The 24,114-nt window shown below is 51.1% G+C and overlaps 1 protein-coding gene and 1 pseudogene across 2 annotated transcripts in view; one reads left to right on the top strand and one right to left on the bottom strand.

Annotated features, from left to right (window-relative positions):
• The window catches only part of LOC307192977 (26S proteasome regulatory subunit 10B-like), an 89,886-nt pseudogene extending 76,873 nt beyond the window's left edge, over positions 1 to 13,013 (bottom strand). The window contains exons 1-3 of the transcript in view: positions 12,934 to 13,013; positions 6,078 to 6,193; positions 5,754 to 5,986 (exon numbers count right to left, since the gene is read on the bottom strand). The product of the transcript in view is annotated as a 26S proteasome regulatory subunit 10B-like (transcript). The remainder of the gene's footprint in view (positions 1 to 5,753; positions 5,987 to 6,077; positions 6,194 to 12,933) is intronic.
• ATP2B2 (ATPase plasma membrane Ca2+ transporting 2) overlaps positions 1 to 24,114 on the top strand; it is a 402,426-nt gene that overhangs the window by 46,728 nt on the left and 331,584 nt on the right. The gene's annotated exons all lie outside the window — the stretch shown is intronic.

Below are 24,114 nucleotides of genomic sequence, written 5' to 3'. Positions count from 1 at the left end.
CAAAGACTGGCACTCATTTGCCAGGGGACTGCAGTGGGGCACTACCAGCACCTCTTTCAGATGCCACACAGACTCTCACCCTCAAAAGGTTGCTGTATTTTCTCCAAAGATGACATTTAAAGACCACATATTTATAGGAGAGAAGCCCTTCCTCCTCCCTCCCCCAGGCTTGGCAGCTCTCCTCACCCACACCCTCTTGGTCTCACTTCTTGGGGTCCTAATATCCTTCAAAGTCTGGTTTAGATCCCATCCTAGGTCCAGGCCGGAGGAAGCCCCAGAGATTACTTGCTGCACCTTCTGACTCTGTGAGGGGCTTCATCGTAGCTCTGGTGGAAGGTCATCCTGGCAGGGCTGCAGTCTGACCTCTGGGGGCCCTATCCTACCCTCCCTAGTCCTACAGATGCTTCTGGTCCCTTTGCTACGTCATGGTTCATACGTGTGGCCTAAGCACCCTCCTCTCTCTCCCCAGCTTGCGCTGCAGATCCCATCCCGATGGGGTTTCCTGCCTCCAACTGCATTAGCTTTTCCAGCAGCCACCTTGGTGTATATTAAGCCTAATCTGAATCCCCAGGGTTCTGCATCCAACCCCTGTCTTCCGAGGCAGATGGAGAGTCCCCGATGGGAACTGGAAGGAGTGCATCTTCACAACCACAGTACAGAACAGGCTCTTGGTCTGTGTTGAATTTCATCTTGATAAACACAGTCCTGCGGAAGAACACACTTGTCCCTCCCTGCCATGCTGGTTCACGGTCAGCCCAAGCATCATTTTCTTTCATGGAGAGGTGGAGTTGAACACATTTCCCCTATTTCTTTCTTTCCTCCTTCTGTCTCACTCTGTGCCTCCCTTCTCTAACTACAGAACCAGCTACAATTGCCCGATTTTGCTTTCCTGAGCATTTGGGTTTGGGTCTATCCCCTTTCCTTAACCCCCTTCCCATTCCACTAGCCCCTGTTGAGGAAGAGGATTCATACACATTCATCTCTGAATCCTGCATATCGTGCAAGGGCCTGGCTCACCGTTGGTGCACACACACCAGATAACTGAATGGATGAGTCCTTGGCTGGGGCCAAACCCCTTCCATGGCTGCACAGCCACTGTCCTTCCTGCCTCCCTCCCCATCTCACTTGACACACCCACGCTCCAGGCACATCAGACCCCTCACCCCCACATTCTCATGCCCCGTCTCTCTCTCTCGTCTCTCTCTCTGACATGCCCTTGACATGCCCCTCGTCCCCTTGGAGAAATCCTTCTGGGACTGGAGAAGAGGCAGCTGGCCTGGCTCTTCCTTTGTCTAGATCATTGCCTTAGCTGATCCGTGCCCTCGCTTGTTCAACTGCAAAATGGGAATAGGAAAATGAACTCAGGTCTGGCTCCTCAGAAGCAAAGCCTGGGATGGGCATTCTTGTGCATGGCATTTACTGAAAGAGTGCTCTCAGGAGAAACCTGAAGGGGAAGGAGTGGGGCAGGACAGGGAAGGGAAAGGTGCTTGGCAAAGATGTGGTTTCAGGACAAGTCCACCCTCAGCCTGATCCCTGGGGGAGCCCTGGAGGGTGAATTGCACCATAGAGGCTGTTGCTACCTAGTGGTTCCCATCGTCCAAGGACCATATCCTCCGGAGAAGGGTGCAGGTGTGAGAAGCCAGACCCCAGAGAGCAAGGGGCTGGGCGTACCTGCCAGGTAGAGGGCAGGGTGGTGCATCAGTAGCGTCTGCTAACAAACCCCTGCCTGACAGACTCGTTGGGAGGATGAAATCAGTATATTCAAAATACTAAGAATAGTAATCGACACAGTAGAGTTCAGCTATTGTTTCTGTCATCTGTCCTCTTCAAAACCCTGTAAAATTCCACCTCCGAAGTCTTCCTCACTGGCTGTCTTGAGAATTAATCATCCGTCCCCTGGCTGCCTCAGCACTGGGTGTTTTTCCTTCTCATTTAAGTTTTAAAACTGCACAAATAAAACATGGGAGATTGTTAGTGTAAAAGATTCTCACAGAGCCTGAACTATACCGGGTATACGCAGAATGTTCTCTCTGCCCTCCTGTCTTCCCCAGAGGAAATCCCCGTTCAGTCTCCGTTGGTGGTATTTTGTGACTCAAGTGTATTGATCAACCTGCCTTGTATTTGGGGAGTTGGGTTTTCCCAGCTGCATTTAGAGACCCTTAATGGGAGGGATCCGGCTTGCCATTTCCTCTCCCCTGCTCAATAAACATTTGCTCAGCTCAGTCTCCAGAGCTTCTAGAGGACAGGATGGGGGTGGGGCAGGAGGTCGTCAGCCTCCTCTCCTTGGAGATTCCGACTGTGGACCTGAGTCAGCCCAGGAATCTCTTTACAGATTCCGGTACCAAGTTCTCCAGGTAGGTGAGATTAAAAATGTGTCTGAGAGAATGCAGTTTTAAAGGTGGCTTCTACCTGATGAAGACCTTGCTCATCAATTTATTTAGATGTCCCCTCCTTCTTGCTTAGTAGGAATATCATTTTGTGTGTGTGCATTGAATGACTTTTACTATGACTAAAATAGTAAGACACTGTCCTTGTGGGGGATTGGAAAATAAAGTTGGCTTTAATCCCATCCCATCAAAATCACTTTTGAGGGGCTTTCTCGCAGTCCTGGGATCACGCCATCCTGGCCAGTTTAGCTCTCAGCCACTTCTGGCCCTGACCCTCTAACAGGCCACTGGGGACCCGCACTTCTTTCTCTTCTTGTTGTGAACTCAGAGATGATGAGCCCACCAGCTCGCCAAGCGCCGGTCACCTCCCTGCCTCTTCTTCCTGGTCTGGTGGAGGGAAGCGGCCATTTCCCTCTTTATCTGCTGCCAGTTCTGTCGCTCAAGAAGTCTTCAAGCTGCAAGGGTCTGTCAGGGGCCTATTTTTAGTAGAGTGGGACTTCTGGGCATCCAGATCGCCGAAGCTCCCTTGCTACCAGATGCTCTTCTGAGCTGTCACTGGAACCCCCATGTCCTCACTTCTCACACACTTGTCACTTCACATAAACTTTGCCACAGCCGAGCAGTTCCTCCCCCCTCCACCATTCTCAAATGAGGAAACTGAGAGGGGGCTTGTCTAGGTTCCCATGTGCAGTAGTGAGCCCAGTGCCTCACCTGACCCCCCCATCCTGTCCACTCCACTCCCACGGCCCCTTGTGCCTCTTAGGTGGACAGGGCCACATTCTGCCGGAGAGAGAAGGGGCGTGTGTGTCTGTGTAAATAGATGACATTGATCTTTCTCCTGCTAATCCAGAGGTCATAAGCTGCCAGCCTGCTGGCCAAAAACCTGCCACAGCTATACAGTGTTTGCTCCTCTCAGAGTTTTAAATTTTTATAAATTGTTGATGACATTTACAGATCAAGAGTATTCACATAAAAATCCAGATGTCCGGCTTCTCTTGAAAAAATAGAAAAATGGTGGTCTAGACTCACATCCCTGCTTGGCCAACAGTTGCATGGAGCTGAGTAGCAGCTGTACCCATTTGACAGGGCAGATGCCACAGTCCCCACCACTCCTTGTTACCTCCCCCAATAGAGCCAGTGTCAGCTGCTATTTGTCACCTCACATGCACTGTTGCTTTTTCTTATTGGTAGATTCCAGAGGAGAGAGCCGTAAGTCAGAACCAGCCCACCTCACTCAGTATTGCCTGGTCCTTATAGGCATTCTCTCTGCTGTCCATCAAATCCCTACCAAGTCATCCTTGCAAATCCCAGAGCCTTAGCACACAGTAGGTGCTCAAGAGTAGCTACCATGTGTTGCGTGTTTACCTTGGAGGAGGCTATGGAATTATCACCCTTTAAATAAACTAACAGGCTCAGAGAGGTTGAGGGCATGCCCAAGGTCACCCAGCTGGTGAGTTTTGTCACTAGGACTTCTGTGGTGTCGTTTACTTTTACGCTGAGTTGCCCCACCTGTTGCAGCTTTTCGCACCCATTTCTTTTGGCTTTCAACTTGTCTGCTGGTTTCTGAAGGTTTCATAAAAGAAATAGTAACTAAAGCTGAGCCTTGACGCTATGACTGGACAGGGACTGACTGAGAGAGGGAGAAAGGCATTTTCATCACAGGAGCAGAAGAGAGACAAGAGACCTGGTATAGGGCCAAATGTGCATCATGGAGGGGAGTTGGAAACCAAGGTGGGAACAGAGTGGAAAGGGCACCTGGGGCCAGAGCAGGAAACCTGGAATGGCAGACCGAGGCTATGGGACTTCCGAGGGCACTAGGGAGCTATGGAAGGTTTTACAGCAGGAGCAGATGTGATCCATGTCTGGCTTCATGAAGGCTAGTGTGAGAGCTGGATGGAGGCAGAGAGGAGGCAACTGTGAGAATCCAGAAGAGAGGTGTTGGGGCCCTTCAACAGATTCCTGAGGGACTGTGGAGGCTCCGTCAGTGAGGACTTGGTGATGGGAGAGCCTGGAGCTGGTCATCTGGAGGCCTGCAGTGTCATTCAGTGGGATGGGGAAGGGGGGCGTCCGTGGGGAGATGTCCTCTGGGCACCTGGGGAGAGCAGAGGGCTGCAGCAGGAGATGCGGTGCCGCCTGCCAAGCCAAGTGTGGAGCAGTGAGAACGGAGCGTTCTGAGCCAAGAGCCTGGAGACACCTCCTCTCACACCTGCTGGATTTCCTTTTGGTCACGGCCTCCCAGGCCCCCTCTTCCCTCTATGCCTAAACCCCCAAGAGTGAATATCCTCTGCGCCATCCCAGGGCTTCAGAGCACAGGCCGTGATGAATTTGGGCCCCATGAATGGTAGCAGGATCCCAGCTGTTCCTAGGAAGCAGGCTTTCCAGACACCTAGAGCCCAGGGTCTCCCCCACACCCTAGCTCCTCTTTCAACAAACCAAGGCCTGGGGATGGGGCGTTACCATGGTCCGGCCCTCCCTGCCCCCCCCCCACCTCATGGGGGCCCATCTTCTCTCTTCCTGCGAGCAGAGCAGTGCATTTGGCTTTTTATAAAGACAATAAATAAATAAGCAAGTGGGCATGATTAATTGATGGCGTGGAGCAGACTGAGGCACTGGGAGTCAGGTGGCCCGGCCTCCTGGTGGCCCTAGGCTTTTCAGCGACCTGCGGCCTGTGCCAAGGAGGGGAAGCCTGCCTTGGGGAAGCGCTTTCAGTGTGTGCCTGGGGCGTTCACCTTTCTCCTTCGCAGGGCCTCTGTCCTGGCCTTCTCTAGGCTCTAGGCCAGGCCAGGCTGGAGGCTGGGGGCCCACAGGTGCTCCTGCACTAGCCCCATTTTTCTTGGGGTCTGAGTGCCCTCAGGCTAAACACCCTAGGATTGGTCCAGCCAGCCCCTCCCCTCAAAGCTAGGTCTCTCATGTACCCACTACACAGCCACAGGTTCCAGGTGTGTTGGGAATGGAGGGGTGGGGCACCCTGACCCAAGGGGAAGGGAGGGAAGGGGTGCCCCCAAGGGCCAAGCTGATGGTGGGGGGTGGCGGGGCGGGGTGGGGTAAGGGGCCGGTACCGATGGAGGTACCTGAAGGCGGAGCCCTGGGAGAGGCCAGAGACCCCTCCCCGGGACACCCAGCACGTGCGCGTGGGGGAGGGCGAGGGCTGGACAGCGAGCTCCGGTCCTGCAGGGCGCTCTCCGTGCAGAGTTTGGGGAGGGCCGAGGGGGAGCGAGCGGGGGAGGAGGGAGCGGGAGGGGAGGAGGAAGGGAGGGAGGCGGGCAGAGCGCAGTGCAGCGGTGGCAGAGGCGACGGCGGAGGGAGGGAGGCAGGCGGGCGGCGGCGGGGCCGCGGGGCGAGGCGAGCGCGGGGCAGCCGCGGCACAGGAGCCGCAGCCTCAGCGGGGCCGGGCCGGGCCGGGCCGGGCCGGGCGCGCACCAGTGGCGGCGGCAGCGGCAGCGGCAGCGGCAGCGGCAGCAGCAGCATCTCATTCGCGGAGCCGGCGCAGGTGAGGCAGGGGCGGCCGGGCCCGGGGCTCTGGGCCTCCTCCCCTCTTCCTCGGTCTCTATCTCCCTCCTGGCCGGCTTCCCTTCCACGGGCGCTCGGCCCCGGGACCCCTACCGGGCGAGAGCCCGAGCCGGAGCGCGTCCTGGGTCCCCTCGCCCCGCGGAGGCAGGCGCCTTGTCAGCGGTGACCTTGAGCGGGCACCAGGCGCGGGCGGGGCGGGCCGGGGTGGGCGCCTGTGGACCCGGCGCCTGCGGGCGCGGGGAGGGGGCGCGCCGTGTGCCTGCCGCGCGCAAACTTTCAGGGGCTCCGAACAGCCCCTGAGCGGGGGTGGGGGGGCGTTCAGGGCGCTAGAACCCCCCCAATTTCTTCCTTCCCAGCTGGCTCTGACTTCTCTGCCTGTCTTCCCCCCCAGTATTGGGGGGCCCCCTTTCTCCAGGCCCCGATTCCTGCAGTCTAGGGACGTGAGCAGAGCTATGGACGTTGACCCGGGGCTGGGGGCTTCTCCCCTCCGCAAAGGCGGTTTCCAGGCTTCTAAGGGCTGGAGCGCTGCAGGACCCTCTGCCTGGTGCTCTCTGCATCTTCGGCATTGCCTTTTCCTGACGCCCCTCTCCCTGACCGCAACCCTTCCTCAAGCACCAGGAGTCCCCTACCTGGTGACACAAGAGCTCCAAAGTCGCACACTCAGGTGGACTCTCAGATCCGAAGCTTGATTTTTCAGCCCAGCTTCAAAGGGTCCTTGAGAAGGTGGGCTCAGGCAGGTACCCCCCTAGGGCCCCAAAGTGGGTCAGTATGTACCTGCACACCTGGACTCATCCCAGGGCCTGGTCACTCTGAAGCGCTGTGGTCTCTGGAGAAACTATGTCTGGCTATCGGGTGTGTCTTAGTATCCTGGATCGTAAGTCTTTGAAAAGGGAAGTGAGGCCCAGAGAGGGTGAGCCAGCCTCAAGGTCACACAGCCAACCCCAAGAAGGAGCAAGAACTGGGCTTTCTTATAGGGGGTTGGGGAGGGATGGAGAGGACTCCTGTTTGGTTCCTACACCTGGGGGATTTGGGCTCTGTCTCTTACTAGCTGTGTGACCTCTGACAAGTCATTTCCCTTCTGACTCACTTTTCCCGTGTGTAAAATGGGGGTAGCTACCTCACAGGGCTGTTTTGATGGCTGGGTTAATATTCTTAAAGTTCTTACAGTCATGCCTAGTACACGGTCTGTGTGCAAAAATTTTTGGCTACCAACATGTGAAATTTCCTTTCTGGGCCTGGAAGGGAAGAAACCATTCCCATCCTCTCCCTTCTGCTTCTGACACCTAGACTTAGGTGGGTTCTCCCCTGTGGCTATGTGGGCTGCTGGGGAGCAGCATCTGCTGAAACCCTGAACCCCTGTGCCCTGTACGGAATGTTCAGTGGTGGCAAGGGTCCCAGACCCTCAAGCGCCCTCTGGACCTACGGGTTCGGCTAATGTAGGCTGTGGTTTCTTGCTGCTTCCATGGGGAGAACAATCCCTAATTTCTAGCTGGGAAATGAAGAGAGGACCTTGCTGCGGCCCCAGGAAGACTCCCCCCTCCTCCCCACAGTCTCATGGGGGAGCATCAGCCTCACCTTCCCCATCTGACCCACTCTTCTCCCTACCTCTGTGAGATGTCATTCCTTCTCTCAAAGGTACTACTGACAACAGAGGAGATGGGGCAGGGGGAACTCATTCATTCATTCATTCATTCTCCAAGCCTTGATTCATGCCTTCTCTGAGTCAAGAGGTGCTTGGAAATACTGTGAAATCAGCCATGTCTTGTAGTTATAAAGCTCCTACCAGGTGCCAGGTACCTGCTGGGCCCTGGAGACACATTCATTCATTTGATAAATTTTTATTAAACACTTAATATGTGCTAAGCACTGTTTGATGTGCCAGGGAGACACTGGTAAATAAAACAGATCTGGTCCCAGCTGTCTAGGGTGACCATATAATTCGCCATCCAAACCGAGATACTTTTGAGAACAAGAGCGGGCATTATTAATAATAACACCAGGACCACAGACATGAACCAGGACTGTCCAGCCAAACTGGGATGCGTGGCCATCCTGTGACCTCGTGTTTATACATCAGTGTTCGCGGAGAACTGTTAGTGTTTTTTGAGCTTGCTTTTTGCCAGGCTCTGTTAAGCACTTTCAGGTTATCATTTGATTTAATCCTCCTGGGGCTGTGAAGCTGCTGTTACCATCTGCATGCAGCTGGTTAGTGGTGGGGCTGGGACCACCTCTGCGACTTAACTGCTGGGTCGCCCTGCCTCCCCAGAGATGGACAAGACCCAGGGCCCACGGGCGCTCTCACTCTCTCTCAAAGAGGCTCACAAACGACTGTTAGGAACACAGATGCTGTAATAGATGTGCCGCGGGGGGCAGACGGAGGCACAGGTTCTGCCTGGAAAAGTCAGAGGCAGCTTCCTGGAGGAGAGGACCTTTGAGCTGGACCTTGAAACATGAGTTAGGATTTTGATAGACTATACAGTTGAGAGGAGGGCATCCAGGCCCAGGTTGCTAAGGCTTGGAGGTGTGGGTTATGTAAACTGGAGCTACCACCCCAAGATAGGTCTGGGTCTAACTGTGACAGGACCAGAGTTAGATCTGAAACAGCAGAGCCAGTGAAGATTAAGTCCGAGACTGGTGTGCTGTGGAATTTTAGAAGGATGCTCTGAAGATGTGACTGTTCTAGAAGCAGGGTGTAGAGAGACAATTTGTTGTACTAGATTTCCCTTTGAAAAGAATTTATAACCTGACCTGTACTATGGAACAATTTCAGGGAAATTGTTTCGTTACATAGAATCACTGCAGAAGAATTTTACCATCATCTGTAGCAGTAAAAATGTTTCACCAGGCAAAGTGATTGCTGACAAGAGAAATATTAACCTACTTAAGGGAGAGAGTGTTTAGTAGCATCATTTTCAAATAAGGAATGTGCTCATTACAAGTTAAATCTTTTCTATTTGTTAAATCACATCCCAAAACTCTAACTTCCTCTTCTCCTCCCTCCTCTCCATGTCACCTCTGTCACAATATAAATCTGCAAATATCAATAATAAAATGGTATTTCTATAGTAAAGTCTTATTTCTTAGACTTTTCATTAATTCAGACTGGCCTCCTTTCCTATCCCCACCAATGAAGTGGAATTATTAGCTGTATGTTATCTGAAAATTTGAATCCATTAGTAGAGAACAAGAACAAAGGGGATCAAATTGGGGCCTTGAGATTGGAAAATCAGGCTTGAAAGATTTGAGAAGCAGAAGAGAACTTGATGGAAGACAGGGAAGGAGGAAGGAGCAGGGCCAGCTCCGTGGGCGTGTGACCTGTGAGTGAGGCGGGGCCCTGTGCTGAGAGTGGCCCTACACTTGATTTAATTCTCTGTGGTTGCCATATTGAAATTCTTAATACTTTTTGAACAGGGGACCCCAAATTTTCATTTTGCATTGGGTCCCACAAATTATATAGCCAGTCATGGGAGGGAGAGAGGAAGAGAGAGTTGGGGGTAGGAAGACAGAGGGGAAAAGATAGAGCTAAGGGAGAGAGAAAAGGAAGTAACATTTCTAAAGCTCCTGCCATATGCCAGATGCTGTGTGAGACCATTTTCCATGTTTATCTACTTTATTCTTCATGACAATCCTATGCGGTAGGCAATATCATCCCTGTTTGAAAATGTAGATTTTATATGATTCAGGTGTGGTAAGGCCAATAGACCAGGAGATGACTGCCATTGAAAAGCCAGTTTGTGACTCACAGTTCCCAAGAGGAGGGGGCACACCACGCCATGCGAGGCCACACAGGGAAGCGCCAGTGTCAGTCAGGAGGCCGAGGGAGCAGAGAAAAAAAACACCCACAGCAGCCTTTATTGTGGTTTCCACGGAAAGGAACAGGAGAGGCAAGGTAAGCAGGTTTAGGTTGGGCTAGTTAGAATAATTTCAGCGAGCTCTGGGGCATAGGGACTGTTCCTAGTTGTCTGGTATCTGGCCCTGGGGTGATTAGGGCAGGCAGAGCACATGAGCTCCATAAAGGAGGTGGCGGACAGGAGCATGGGAGACTGTCCATGCTTTCTCTGCCCCTTCCCACCTGTCCTCACCCCAGCAGGTCATAGAACTGTAGAGCTAGGATATCCCTTGAAGAGTATCTGGGCCAAGTCCTTGATTTCACAGAAAAAGTGAAAAGATAGGTCCAGAGAGGGAAAGCGACTTCTTCAGGGTCACACAGCATTTTGAGGGGTCTGAACTAGACCTAGAATTCATGTCTCCTGCCACTTGAACTACTACTTATTATTGTTTATTTCTTCCTAGAGTAGAGTTAGGACTAAGCCAGATCCACCAAACTGAACATGGTAGGGTCTGAGTTCCTGTCTCACTTACCGTCATATCCCCAGGGTGCCTGTAGCAGTAGGTGCTCAATACACTATTGTATCAGTTTCCTAGGGCTGCCATAACAAATTAGCACAAACCGGGACACTTGAAACAACAGAAATCTATTCTCTCTCAGTTCTGGAGGCTAGTAGTCTGAAATCAAGGGGTCAGCAGGGCCGCACTCCTTCTGAAACCTGTAAGGAAGCTTCTGATGGTTGCCAGTCTTTGTTGTCCCTTAGCCTGGAACTACATCACTCCAATTTCTGCCTCTGTCTTCACACAGCTGCCCGGCCTCTGTCTGTCTCTATTTTCAAATCTCTCTCTCCTTATAAGGACAACAGTCATTTTAGAATAGAGCCCACCCTCATTGAGGATGACCTCATCTAAACTTGATCACATCTGCAAAGACCCTATTTCCAAATAAGGTCACGTTTACAGGTGCCAGGGTTAGGACTCCAGCGTATCTTTGGTCAGGACACAACTCAATGCGCAACAACAATGAACCAGAGTGAGTGAATGTTTATGATTTGGGCCAAGAAGGAACTCCTCTCGCCCCCAAGATTAATACCAGTTCTGAAGAATCGAAAGTTCTTTAGAAAGAGCAAACAACTACTGTTCAATCCACATCTAGAGAGAAAATCAATCCACATTTAGAGAGAAAACAGCCCAAAGTGTACACATAGCATCTCCCTGTGAGCCAGCCTGCTTGCCCCGCAGTCCTGGTGCCATCACTTTCTATCCTGCCTCTGTGATCCTGGGTGAGCGAGGGGCTTCAGCTCTCTGTTTCCTTATCTGTAAAACAGGATACCATGCCTACCTCTTGGGTGCTTTTGTGAGGAATAAGAGGAATTAAGATAAGTGATTCTTAGAACAGTGCCTGGCACACAGGTGTTACTGTTAACCACCATCATCATCTTGTAACTTACATAACTTTTCCCGTATCTTTGTGTCTTTCAGTCTTCTTCACAGCAAGCCCGTAATATGGCTCTATAAATACCAGCTTCCTTTCCCCATAAGGTGGTTACTCATTGATGAAGCCAGATCTCAAACCCCGTCCTCGGGTTTCCAAGTTCCAAGCTGGCCTTACGGTGTGGCACCTGCTCCGGTAGCTGGAAGCCCACTGGTATGAAGATGTTGCTAACCGATACTTCCTGGTTTCATGGGGTTGGGAGGTCGGAGAGGAGTGACGTGTCAGGCCCTGGTAGGGGAGGATGTGAGGGGAAGGGGGCGGTACCCAGAAAGGGGAAACAGCCTCAGTAGCCGTTGCCCCCTTGTCACTGTGCTTCTCAGAGGTGGCACAGACTGGGTCTTTTATTTTTAACTTTGCATCCTCAGGCCCTGGCACATAGTAGGTGCCTAATAAATGTGTTGGATGAATGGATTTCCTATAAAACACAAATAGTCCCTGCCCCCCACCCAACAACAACAACAGAATCCTGGGACGAGGCCCCCTTGCCTAAGCAGTGATGGCTGTCCACAACTCACAAGTGGGCCATCGATGTGTGAGGAACTTCAAAAAACGTGCTTTTGATGCTATTTGAGGAAACTGGGTGAACTGTGAAGGCTGGGGGTGTAAAGAAGGTCCAGTACGTAGGTGGGATAGAAAAGGCACAGAGTGTGATGAACCGGCATTGGAGAGAGATGCCACGTTGAATGAATCCCCCAAACGTTGTCATCAGCAGTAGATCAAGAACAGGAGGCCAAGGGAGTTCTCGCTCAGCAAATCAATGCAAAGGGCAACCAGCTGAATTCCGAAGGGACCACGTGTTTTTATCGGCACTGATTCACATTTGACTGTTTGGTAACATCACAGTAGTTAAGAGTGCCTAGGAACAAATTCTGGACAGACCTTTAACTAGCTGTGTGACTTTGGGCAAGGGGCTTAACTTCTCTGTGCCCGTTTCCTCAGCAGTAAGAGAGGAGAATAAAAGTAGTGCATGGGATTGTTTTAAGAATTAAGATTTGTAGAGTGTTTAGCAAAAAACCTGGACCGTAAATATCATCTCCCTCCTTTGCTGTCTTCTTCCTCCTCCCCAACCCTTCCTCTTCTCTCTTCTTTGTAATGTATTAATTGAATTAGTCATTAGTGCTATGGAAATATTTCCAGCTCCTTACTTTCTAGGTGCATGGTAAGTGGAACTTCCTTGCCTGTTTTGATATCAGTTATAGCTGTGTGTCTTGCTTTGGCCAGTGAACCTTGAAAAGTGACACGTGTCACCCCTGGATGGGAACTTTAATACCCACATGCTGTTAGCCACTGCCCCCTTTTCCTCCCTTGGCAACCGAGGCAGCATGGAGACAGAGCCTCCCCCAGCCTGATTCCTGAGCGAGGGTGACGCAGAGCAGAGCCCTTGGCCAGACCGTGATGGACATGCAGCATCAGTGAGAAGGGAGCCTTTGCTTTAAGTCACGGACACTTTGCTCTTGTTTGTTACTGCAGCACAACCTGGCCCGTCCTGTCTGATACGGGCAAGGCGTGAGTTAAAATAATGACAGCTTGTTTAAAGATATGTTTGTCTTTTAATTCCTTCACACGTAATGCCAAAAATTGTGTAGTGTTTGAAGGTGCTGTGAAGACAAAACGTGTGAGAACCACTGCTCTGTGAGGCGAAGGCCAGTCTCCCTAGCACAGAATATGTGGACCTTACCAATTTCACCCCAGCCTCATCTGCTTCTGTCCCACGTGGTCCATGCTCTGCCCGACAAGTCCTCGGCATCCTTGAAAGGGGCCACGTACTTGCACATCTCCAGGCCTTTGCCCATGCTCTGCCTAGAATGGGGCATCCCCCAGGAAATCATGTCACTTGATGAGTGGCTGTGGAGGGTGACAAGTGCATGGGGGGAGAGGGGGACATTTGGTTTGTCCTGAGAGACACAGAAGACCAGAATTAGGACTGAGAGTGAGATTGCTGTTCAATGTGAGAGAGGATTTTAGCCATTAGGGCTTGGCCTGGCACAGTAGCAAGCTCACCACACTGGGGAGCTTCCACGTAGAGGTGAGGTATCATGGCTGAGGTTTCAGGTCAGCAGAACTAGCGTAAACTTTTGAATCCCCTCACATTTGACTTTAGGTGAGATTGTCCAAAGAAGGTGGATCTTGGCTGCAATTCTCTATTTCTTTTTCCCTTTTAAAAATAAAAGTAGGGGCTTCCCTGGTGGCGCAGTGGTTGAGAGTCCGTCTGCCGATGCAGGGGACACGGGTTCGTGCCCCGGTCCGGGAAGATCCCACGTGCCGCAGAGCGGCTGGACCCATGAGCCATGGCCACTGAGCCTGTGCGTCCGGAGCCTGTGCTCCGCAACGGGAGAGGCCACAACAGTGAGAGGCCCGCGTACCGCAAAAAAAATAAATAAATAAAAAATAAAAGTAGCTCCCTCCCCACCCCAAATTATAGACATGTTACATAATGATTATATAATTATAAACAGTATTGGAAAGTATAAATGAAGTAAAACTTAAATGAAATGCCGTAAAACAGAGCTAACCTCCATTAACATTTGTCAAATGTCCTTCCAGACATTTGTCTGTGATTGATAGGTAAATAGATAGATATTGCTTTTTTCTGTATCTTCTCTCACTCCGTAATAGAGTATGGACATCTTAAATATCAATAAATATGCCTCTGCCTTGTCTCTTATAAGTGGCTCTGCCACAATTTATTTAATGGATCCTTTCCTGATGGGCACTTAGGTTTTGTCCTGAATTGTGCCATTATGGACGACACCGTGATGAATGTCTTGTCCTTGGACCCCTGGGCATGTGTCCAGGCATCTGCTGAGGACACATTCCTAGAAGTGAAGTTGCTGAGTCAGGCAAAACTGTTTGGGTTGAAAACAGAGACGAGAGCCGTGGTATGATCAGGTAGAGCAGTCCCTTCTGGCAGAAGGGCAGCCTGCAAAGGGTCCGAAGGAGGAGGGAGATGAAAGGGAGATGGTGGCTGGTCTGGAAGGCTGGAGAGAGTGGAACAGATGGGGAGGGCAAGGAGGGGGCTGGTTTTAGAGGCCTCCAGTCCCGGTTTCGGGTGAGCCATTCCCAAGGCAAAGGCTAACTGTGATGGCAGTGAAGATTTACACGGAGCCAGATAATTACAAGCGTGTTCATATGCACGGGTCCATTAGAGCCTCACCACCACCGTGCAAGGAAGGTCTCTGTCCCCATTTTACAGAGGAACAAAGTGAGGCCTGGAGAGCACGTGGCCAAGGAGCTGTTGTCTCCATCTGCAGTGTGTGGGCTCCTGCAGAGTCCAGACCTTTCCTCTGCACACACCCTGGGCTAGCTCATGCCTCCCATCTGGACAGATGCCACCTTGGCTGACAGGCCAGCCCTTTCTCACTCTTGGAAAGGAAGACTGATTGTCGGCGACTTCTTTGTGAAGCTTTTCCTCGCAGCCCCTCACCCACGCCCGAAAGCAAGGCAGAGCTGCTCAGGGCTCAGAAGGATGTCCTGCAGGCCATCGCCAGAGTGTTAACTCTTGTGTTTTCACTGTTGAACCAGGGAGTCTGCTTATGGCTTCAGTGAATTGGATCCCCTGACTCAACTGACAAACAATATGACCCTTTCTTATCTCACATGATCAAAAGCTCTGGAGTCGGTTAATTCAGCAGATCACGCCATGCCATCAAAACCCACAGTCTTTCTGTCCTTCTCCTCTGCCGTCATCATCCAAAAGGATTCCTCTGTCCCGAGCATGCCCTGCAGATGCCACAGCATCCAGGGGACAAAGGGCAGAGGCATCTCTGTGTGTCTTTTATCAGGAGGAATTCTTTCCCAGAAGCCCCCACCCCCACCCCACCCCCACCCCCACGCCAACCCTTCTGTCTCATTGGCTACAATTGGGTCACGTGGCCGTGCCTAAACCAATCACTGCCAAGGGAATGTGACTAAGGGCTTTAAAGGACTTATCTCTGCATCAGTTGGGAGCACAGGTAGACACCCAACACAGTCAGGGCTCTGCCAGCCAGGACGGGAATGGCCACTGGGGAGGCAGTCCCCAGGGGCTGCCCAGCTGTGCTCACACTCCTGGCTCCTCTGCTAGGCTGGGAGGTGTGAGAGGTCAGGGAATTGAGACTGACTCCTTCCTGTGTCCTCTACAGGCTAGCACAGGGCTTAGCACGTGGTGGATATTGAGCAAAATATTGGTTGAAGGAATGAATGAAATGAATCAGTAGGTGTTTCTGGAGACTCCATTGAACCCTGACATTTTAGGATTCTCTGTGCACCAGCAATGCCAGTGCTCTGTCGACTGGGGCATGGGGTGGTTTAGGCATTTCGGAAAGTATAGGAATGGCTTTGTCCTCAAAGATGTTGTAATTTGGTTGTAGGGGAAACACTAGAACCTAAACAATGTGTAGAATTGGGTCCTGGACTGTGGCACTGACCGGACGTGTCATAGAAGGTAAATGCCTCCATAGGTGCCCAGAAAAGTAGGACGAGGCCCGTTAGGGACCAGATGCTGTGAAGGGCAGAGGTGGGTGGTGGAGAAAAACACAGTGTGCTCAGAGAGTGGGTGTGAGTGTGGTGGATATGAGGCAGTGAAGGCACCCACTAGGCCTGAAGGGGACTTATTCTTGAAGGCCTACTATGTGCTGGGCATCGTACTTGTACTTATTTTGTCATATCTTTCCTGTGTCTCTATGAAGTGGATCATTTTATCCCCATTTTGTAGACAGGGAAGCTGAGGCTCAGCGGGTGAGTTTGCTTGTCCGACATCACAGAGCCAGGAAGTGGTGGAGTTTGGCTGAGAAAGCAGATCTGTTCTGAAAAGCTGGCTCCGTTCTGCAAAAGGGCCGGAAGGCCTTCGAGGGCCCACCTAAGACCAGCAGGTGGTGGAATGCATGGGATAGGAGAGCCTGGAAACTGGCAGGAGGGCCTCGAGAAGCTTGGTGCCGTGCAGACAGGGGGAGAAACATCTCAGTGGAAGAGGTGTTTATGACAGGATTCAGGGTGGGCCTGAGGTGCCACGGTCTTCAGCGTCGAACCTGACTTCACATCCCTGATCTGCCAGTTAACAGCTGTGACCTTGACAGGACATTTCCCTTCTCCATACCTCAGTTTCTCCATCTATAAAATGATAATAATTAAGTATGCGCCCAGTGCCTGGCGCATAAGAAGAATTTAATAAGTGGAGCTATTACAATGATCAACATTGTGGTTGCTGTTGGTTTAGGACTTGGTGGATAATCCCATCTAGAGGTGACTCCTTGGTGAGGGGTACTGTGTTCCAGCTCTGCCTTTGTCACCACCTCCACATTTGACCTTGACCGCATACCCCACCAGCCCGGCTCTCCAGGCTTCATCTGCAAACTAAGGGGGTGGGCCAGTCGAATTCTAGCATCCTCCTTGTTCCAAAAGCCGTACTTGTGTGAGGTGAAAGGGGGAGGCTGCAATGACAAAAGGGATCAGAATGGAGTGAGGGGGTGTCGGGGATGCCTTTGTTCTGGGAAAGCAAAGGAAGGGAAGGGCAGTGGTTAGAAGGAAGAGCAAAGAGGAGCCAGAGCAGGCCAGCAGCCAGCAAGGACCAGGCAGGTGTGCAAACCGGAGGCGGGCAATTTAGAGGTGGGCAGAGGCAAACTGCTGAAACCAAACAGGCAGAAGCACGTTGAGAACAGCTGCGTCTGACACCTGCCCGCGTTGTGGGAGAACCAGAGAGAAAGAGAAATCAATCACAACTCTTCCCGAGGTTTAAAACCTGGGGGGCAGGGCATTGAAGAGCCTGTGTTCGAAGACTGAAATTGAATTTCTCCAAAGTTTGCAGGAACACTGCAGTTATGCCTGAGAACATGTCTATGAAATCCCCTTGAAATCTATTTTTGGGCACAAGGTTTTATAACCAGAGTCAGAAATTGAGTGGAAGTGTGTGGGAGGCTGACCCTGGACAGTTTCCATGTTTGAGAGGAGGGGAAAGAGTATTTTTAACTGTAAACACCCTTGTCTCCTACGGTGAGACTGGGGAAGAGGCAGTTTCACCACTTTGGGTTTCTCACCCGCTGTCATGTTAAGACGGCAGCTGTCTTTGACAGAGTTGTTAAAGTTCCTTACTCAGAGTGGGTGGCCAGGGGCTGGGGATTGAGCGGGGGAACTTGCCTGGGACTTTTGTGTATTGGAACAGAGATGTACGAATCTTCATTTGCCAGAGGCTCCTTCAAATCTATCTTGTGCAGTTGTCCCCGTGCCCAGGGAGCTGTGTCTGGCTGGAGATTTCTCCGGCACTGTTGTATCAGTTCGCTGTTGCTGTGTAACAAACTGCCTCAAACTCCTGTGTCTTGAAGCAATTGGTTTGTATTATTGTTGATGAATCTACACATCAGCTGAATGGCTTGTACTGGGTTCCCTCGCATGTCTGTGGTCTGCTGTCGGTCAGATGGGCAGCTCTGTGATCCTGGCAGGCTCTTTCACAGCTGTGGGGGTGGGCTGGCTCTGGGCTGGCCTAGGACAGTCTCCACGGGACGGCTCGGCTCTGACCTGTGCCGTGTCTCTTCCTCCAGCAAGCGTGCCTGGGTCTGTCCATGTGGTGTTGGCAGGGCTGTGAGAGACAGCAGAGGCACCCAAGGGCTCTTGAGACCTGGGCTCAGAATCGGCACAGTGTCACTTCCGTTGGCCAGAGCAAGTTAGAAGTCACCCCAGATTCAGGGGTTGGCGAAATATGATGACACCTCTTGATGGCAGAGTCGCACTGGCGAGGGCTGGGATCCAGACAGGCCTCTAACTGGGGCCGTCAACGCCTTCAGTCTGCACACATGCCAGCGCCAGCGTCGGCCTCTGGGCTGTCAAACGGTGGGTGGTTGTCTCTCTTTACAGTCATCCTGATGCTCAGGAGTCCCTTGCTGTGCACAGAGTTTTCCACAAGCGTCTTACCTGTGGAATCAGGAAAGTATATGCCCACAGATAATGTGAGATCAATTTTCACTCCCGAGATGGGCAAAAATTAAAAAGTTTGATGCACTCCAGTGTTGGTGAGAATGTGGGGGAAATAGATGCTCTGTCTACTGCTGATCAGGATTTCCGTGCCATTTGAGGGGGCAACTCTGCTGTATTTCTTAGAATTAAAAATACATGTAAAGGTTAAACGCCGTATGGTATGAGCATCTCGTGGATGAACTATTAATACATGCAACCACCTGGATGAACCTCAAGGAGTGGAAAAGCCCAGTCCCAAAGGCTTACACGCTACATAACTCCATTTAGGTAGATGGGTGAAATGACATAATTATAGGGATGGAGACCAAGTTAGCGGTTGTCAGGGGTTAGGGATGGGGAGAGGGTCATGCAGCATAAAGGGGAAGTGCGAGAGGGCCCGGCGGGGCTGTTGCAGTTGAGTGTCTTGGTGGGGCTGGTGTTTTCACAAAGGTACACGTGATAAAATTGCAGAGAGCTACACGCACACACATACACACCCGTATGACTGGTGCAGTCTGAGTAAGCTCTGGGGATTGTGGAATGTCCATTTCTTGGTTTTGACGTTGTGCTCTGTTTATGCAAGATCCTGACTTTGGGGGAGGCTAGGGGAAGGGTGTCTGAGTCTTCCCTGTACATTTCTTTGCAACCCCCCTGTGAATCTATAATTATTTACAAATAAAAGTTAAAAATAAATACACAGGCTCTCTGGCCTGGTGAGTCCACAGTGATGCTAGTATCTGCCGTACAGCATGGTCCTGTGCACCAGGAGGCTTATGCAGATGGTCACCGAACATTCTTTGATATCAAAGCATTGGAAATGACCTGGAAACAACCTGAATGTATCCTTTCACCTAAGAATCATCTATTGAGTACCTACTCTGAGCCACGCACTATGCAGGCTCTGGGGACATAGCCATGAGCAAAGTAGTCCAAGCCCCTGCCCGTATGGGTTCACATTCTACTGACTGTCCCACCACAGGGAGCTGATTCAACCTCAGAGTAGCTGTGCCAAGGAATCTCGTGTAACAGAAACAAAGAGGTGAGGTGGATCCCAGTCTCTGTGGACTCATGTGGTTCTGTCTCCAGACCACATCACCGTGAGGAAAGAACAAGAAGCAGAATCAGGCATTTGGTACGACATTTATTTAGAAAAGAACAAAGAACCACAGTCAAATAAAGGACGGGCCAAGCTTTGGCGTGCACTTTGCAGGCTGTTAAGTGGGCCCCCCTACCCAGAATGGAAGGCCCATGAGGGCGGGGAGTTGTGGCTGTTTTGCCCTTGGACCCCGGCCTGTGCAGGCCTGGCACATAGGAGGCACTCAGATATCTGCTGAAGGAAGGAGTGAATTGTACCCATTTTACAGGTTGGCCAATGGAAGTGTGAGGTCCTTAGTGATGATATACCGGCTTCACCCCTCGAAAGAGATGCAAAGTGTGGATCGAATACCCTTGACCTTGAGGCTACCGCATACTTTTCTTTCACACATTTCCCAACCCCAGGAGGCTACGATTGTCCAGTCTTAGGTCTTCTTGTCCACACTGGCTGTTGGTTGTGGAATGAGGTCATCCTTTTGTGGTTCGTGATATAGTGTGTCAGGCATGCCTGTGCCATTATCTCATTTAATCCTCCTATTAATCCTGTTTTGGGGGAAACATACATTCACACCTTTTCTATCTGATCTCAGGCCCCAGCCCCTCCTGTAAGTTTTCAGGCACACGGTGCCAGATGGCTGGAAGCAGAAGAGTCCGTTATGGGACACATAGACATTCCCTGGAGCTTGCGTGAGTGGCGGGGGGGGAGGGGTGGTGGTGCTGTGGCACGTGCTCTTTATTCTCTGCTCCCCCCTCAGCCCATTAGTGAGCCCACCGTGTATCCTGGGGTCCACGGGGGCGGCTCCTCTCGGATGGGAGAGCCTCTGCAGCCTGCTGCGTCCCTTCATCTCCATAAGCCCGGCATGTGGCTTCGAACAGAACGGCAAATAGACTCTTGGGAACGATTGCTGGGTTGATATGGTTGAGATTTTTTAATGGCAGGTGCTGAATTTTCAGTCACAAGTAACACTCGTACAGCACTTAGCTTTTAAGGTAAGAGAAGAGCGGGTTCACTTCCCTTAACCCACGTGGCAGTTTGTGTGGTGGGATAACTTGACCAGTGAGGACACGGTTGATGAAAGCAGCTCACTCATTCACTCACTCATTCATTCACCAAACATGTCTTGAGGCCCTGGTTTGAGCCCGTGGCTGGCCCTGAACGTGTGGTTCGACCCAGCGCCATTCTCAGGATGAGGAAGCATGGACACAGTTTACCCAGTGTCACCTAGGAATCTCCATCCTGGGGGGTCACAGCACACGATTTGCTGGGGCAGCTTCCTGTCCCTACCCGAGGACCACAAACCATCCTTCCAAGTGCTAGCCAAGACAGTGAAACTGAAGGTGCTCTTGGGGTCACTGAGGGGATCGGTTCAGACCAGGGATCCCCTGGAATGTGGGCAGCCAGTCGTTGTGATCGTGACCTCCATGTGTCCCGTCATCCGTTTCCTGCCAGGTCCCCTCAAACATTTATCACCCAGTTGCAGAAAAAAGCTGCAAGGCCAGATGACTTGTCTGCAGCCAATGAGCCTCGGCACCCACAAAGCAGAAATTAATGAATGATGGTTGGGGAGAGAGGCAGGGAAGAGGACAGCAGCTATTTTAGGCTCACTCTGCCAAAGCAGAGCCTAATGCCTGCATCTGTGTATTAACTCTGTCTGCTCTCTGAGCAGAAATCGAAGTCACGTGGGCTTGGGTTTTGTTTGCTCGCCAATTCCAAGCTCCTCAAGTTGGTACATCTTGTAAAAATATGCAGATTTTAAATTAATAAAAAGAAAATAGAGCCACTGTAAAGACTGATTCCATTCCCACTCTCTCTTCCTAACTTATTATGATTCATCAAAACCTTCCCTGAGCCAGCCAGTAAAATAGACTAAGGTCAGAATGACCTGAGTTCAAATCTTGACATTCCCACTTTCTGTCACATGACCTCTCTGGGATTTAGTTTTCTCAACTGTAAAGTGGGGGTTGGAAGGTTAAGGGAGATACTCTGTGGGAAAGTTCCCGGCACCTGTGACTCCTGCACTGACGTTAGACTCATATACACAAAGAAAACCATTGCCCCCCCGCAGCCTTTTCCTGGGATGAGTGTGGTCTCAGGTTATTGAGATTTGGATGTGAGCTGCTGTGTGATCCTGGGGAAATTAACATCACTGGGTTCATCCACTGGAGACGTGGGAGGATGGAAAATCTCCATCCTTCTGCCTCAGTGTTCAGGTCTGGGGCAGAGGAATGGAAATTAAATGTTCATTGATTATCAGATGTTGCTGAGCACCTCCTAAGTGCATTCACAGGGAGACCGTGGGGACCTCCTGGTGACTTCCGCTGCTGGCCCTCGGCACTGGGCTGACGCATCACGGAAATGGACCTGTGTTGGGTGTGGCTGTTCTCTGAAGAGTGGCAGTTCATTGTCATGGATAGACCTGAGCACTTCCCCTCCTGGTGTTTGTGTCAGGCTCTAGGTAGAGGACCTGGCTAGGACAGGAGACCTGGAGGACCCGGAGAAATAAATGTGAGTTGGGTGCTAATAGCAAAGGCTGTCAGGGTAAAGCCCAAGGGATCTGCAGAGGGGCTGCCTTGGTGGTGGGTCCAGAAAACCACAGCTGGAGCAGCCACGGGGCCCAAGCCCTCTCCTGGCCAGATGGACCTGCTGGTCTGGTCCTCCCGTAGCTGCTGGGGCATGTGGGGCCTGGGAACCAGCAAAGGGAGAGTGGCTTAAAGTGATGGCCCCAAGGGCCTGCCTCATGGTACTCAAAGCCTAGAATGCTTTCCTTCTCGGCATGATCCATTGTGTGGTTATTTATGAATGGCACCCTATGAACAGTCCTGGGAGGTAGAGATCTCTCTATCCCCATTTTGCAGATGAGACCCTGAGCCTCCAGGAAGCTAAGGAACCTTCCAGAAATCACAGAGCCAGCAAGTGGCTCAGCCAGAATCCACCCCCCCCCCGCAGCCCCACCCCAAGGCCTGTACTGCTTCCATTCTTATTTTTAAAGAAATATTCCCATTTTTACTGGAAAGCATCTGCTAGGAAGAAGTGGAGGCCTGGAGCAGGGCTTCAGAAAGGGCCTTCCCCATGGACAGTGATTCAGTGAAGACTCAGCAAACACTTGTCGGCTCGCATCAGGCCGTTTGGGTGTTTGGGAGTCACAGGTGGACGGAGAGGAGCTCAACAGGGGGTTATGGACTGAGTTTAAAAGTCATGATTCAAAGGCTTTTCTAAAATGGATTTGGGTATGTTGTAATTCAAAGCCAGGTGAACGTTATCAGACCATCTTTCCCATCGCCATGTGAGTGATTTTCCTCTAGGAGTGGATTTTGCTGCCCTTCTCTTTCTTGCCATACAGCATTGCTGTCTCCAGGTGCAAAGTCACCTCTCTGTCTCCGGAGGTGATTCTGAGAAAAGTTTTATGCATCTGCCTCACACAGTTTAATCATCAAAAGGTAGAGAGTCAAAATTGCTTAACACCTTGAGTGAGTGACTAGAGCAAGTAACAAACTTTGGAAGCCTCAGTTTCCTCATCCATAAAATAGAGAAAATAGTACCTTGTTTTTTGTAAGGAGATATTGAGATACGGGGATATATATATCTATGTCTGTTTATCTCTATGTATGTCTCTATCCATCCATCCATCTATCCATCTGTTCATCCATCCATCCATGTACGCATCCATCCGTTTATCTATCTATCCACCCATCATCCATCCACCCATCCTCCATCCATCCATCCATCCATCCGTTTGTCCATCACTTATACTGGCACGTGTGAGTGCTCAGTAAGTGTCCGTTGTTCAGAGGATGATGGGACAAGGTTCTGCAGTAGTGACGGCTCACCCTGTGGGTTGGACGTTGCTCCTCCTATCGATCTCAAAGGGGCCTCATTCACGAATCGGGGTGTATCCTCTTCTGTGTCAATCCCCAATGATGAACAGTCATAGCTATGACTTAGCTCCCTCCCAGTCCCTTTTCTGCTTTGCTCTTTCCAAATGAAGACTCTCATTCTTTTGACATGAACATTATTTCCACAGTTTGTCCCCAGAGCCTTTGTGTCCACTCTGCAGTATGAGGACAGAATTCTCTGTAGGTGGTGGGTGATGGAGGTGGATTGGTGTATGTGGGCAGGGACTTGGCCCCCTCCCTTAGTTTTAATCTCTGCATGATGTCTGGGACTGGCCTCTGCTCTCTCTAGAATGTTCTTCCGTCTCCTGTTCACTCCAGCCTCATTGAACACCTACTCCGTTGAGCACCTGAGTCCTGCCCACACAAAGCCCACCACTTGTGGGGTGGGGAGGATCGGATGTGCAGCAAATACCATAACAGCACGGCAGAGTGTGACAAATAAGGCAGGGTACTAATATCCACCGGGCTTCCTCTGTGTGCAAAGTACATCATCTTCGTGGTTTCCCAGCAACCACATGAGGCCACTGCTGGTCCTCAGCAAGGTTCTCTGCTCCGAGGCAAATTGGACGACGGTGGGGAGCTTTCCATAAAGTAAGAGAGAAGAAGGCCCTTTTGACCTGGGATTTCAATCTCCCTACTCTTTCTGTGTTAAAATGGACTTTCTTTGATGATGCTGATGCTAGAAGGAGGTCTTTTTCTTTTCATGTTTGTATTTGGTAACACTAGATTGATTTACCTAATGTTTTTTTTGATTCGTTGGTTCGTTGGTTGGTTTTGTTTTGCTTTTTAAATTTTACTGGCCCAGGATATCCCTGAATCTGGGGAACACTGAGTTATCTTATTTTGGGAGGGGTTTATCTTACTTAATTGCAATTACCAACAATTCTGTGAGCTCAAAGTCGATCCCCTCCACCAGTCACGGCCTGCCCTCCTTCCCAGCCCCTCACACCAGGTCACGGCAGCACGAGTGTCTCCGCAGGT

Source organism: Stenella coeruleoalba (genome assembly GCF_951394435.1).
Source record: "Stenella coeruleoalba genome assembly, chromosome: 10".
Taxonomy (NCBI): Eukaryota; Metazoa; Chordata; class Mammalia; order Artiodactyla; family Delphinidae; genus Stenella; species Stenella coeruleoalba.
Note: the sequence above shows the minus strand (reverse complement) of the source record. Positions and strands in the feature narration are given on the sequence as shown.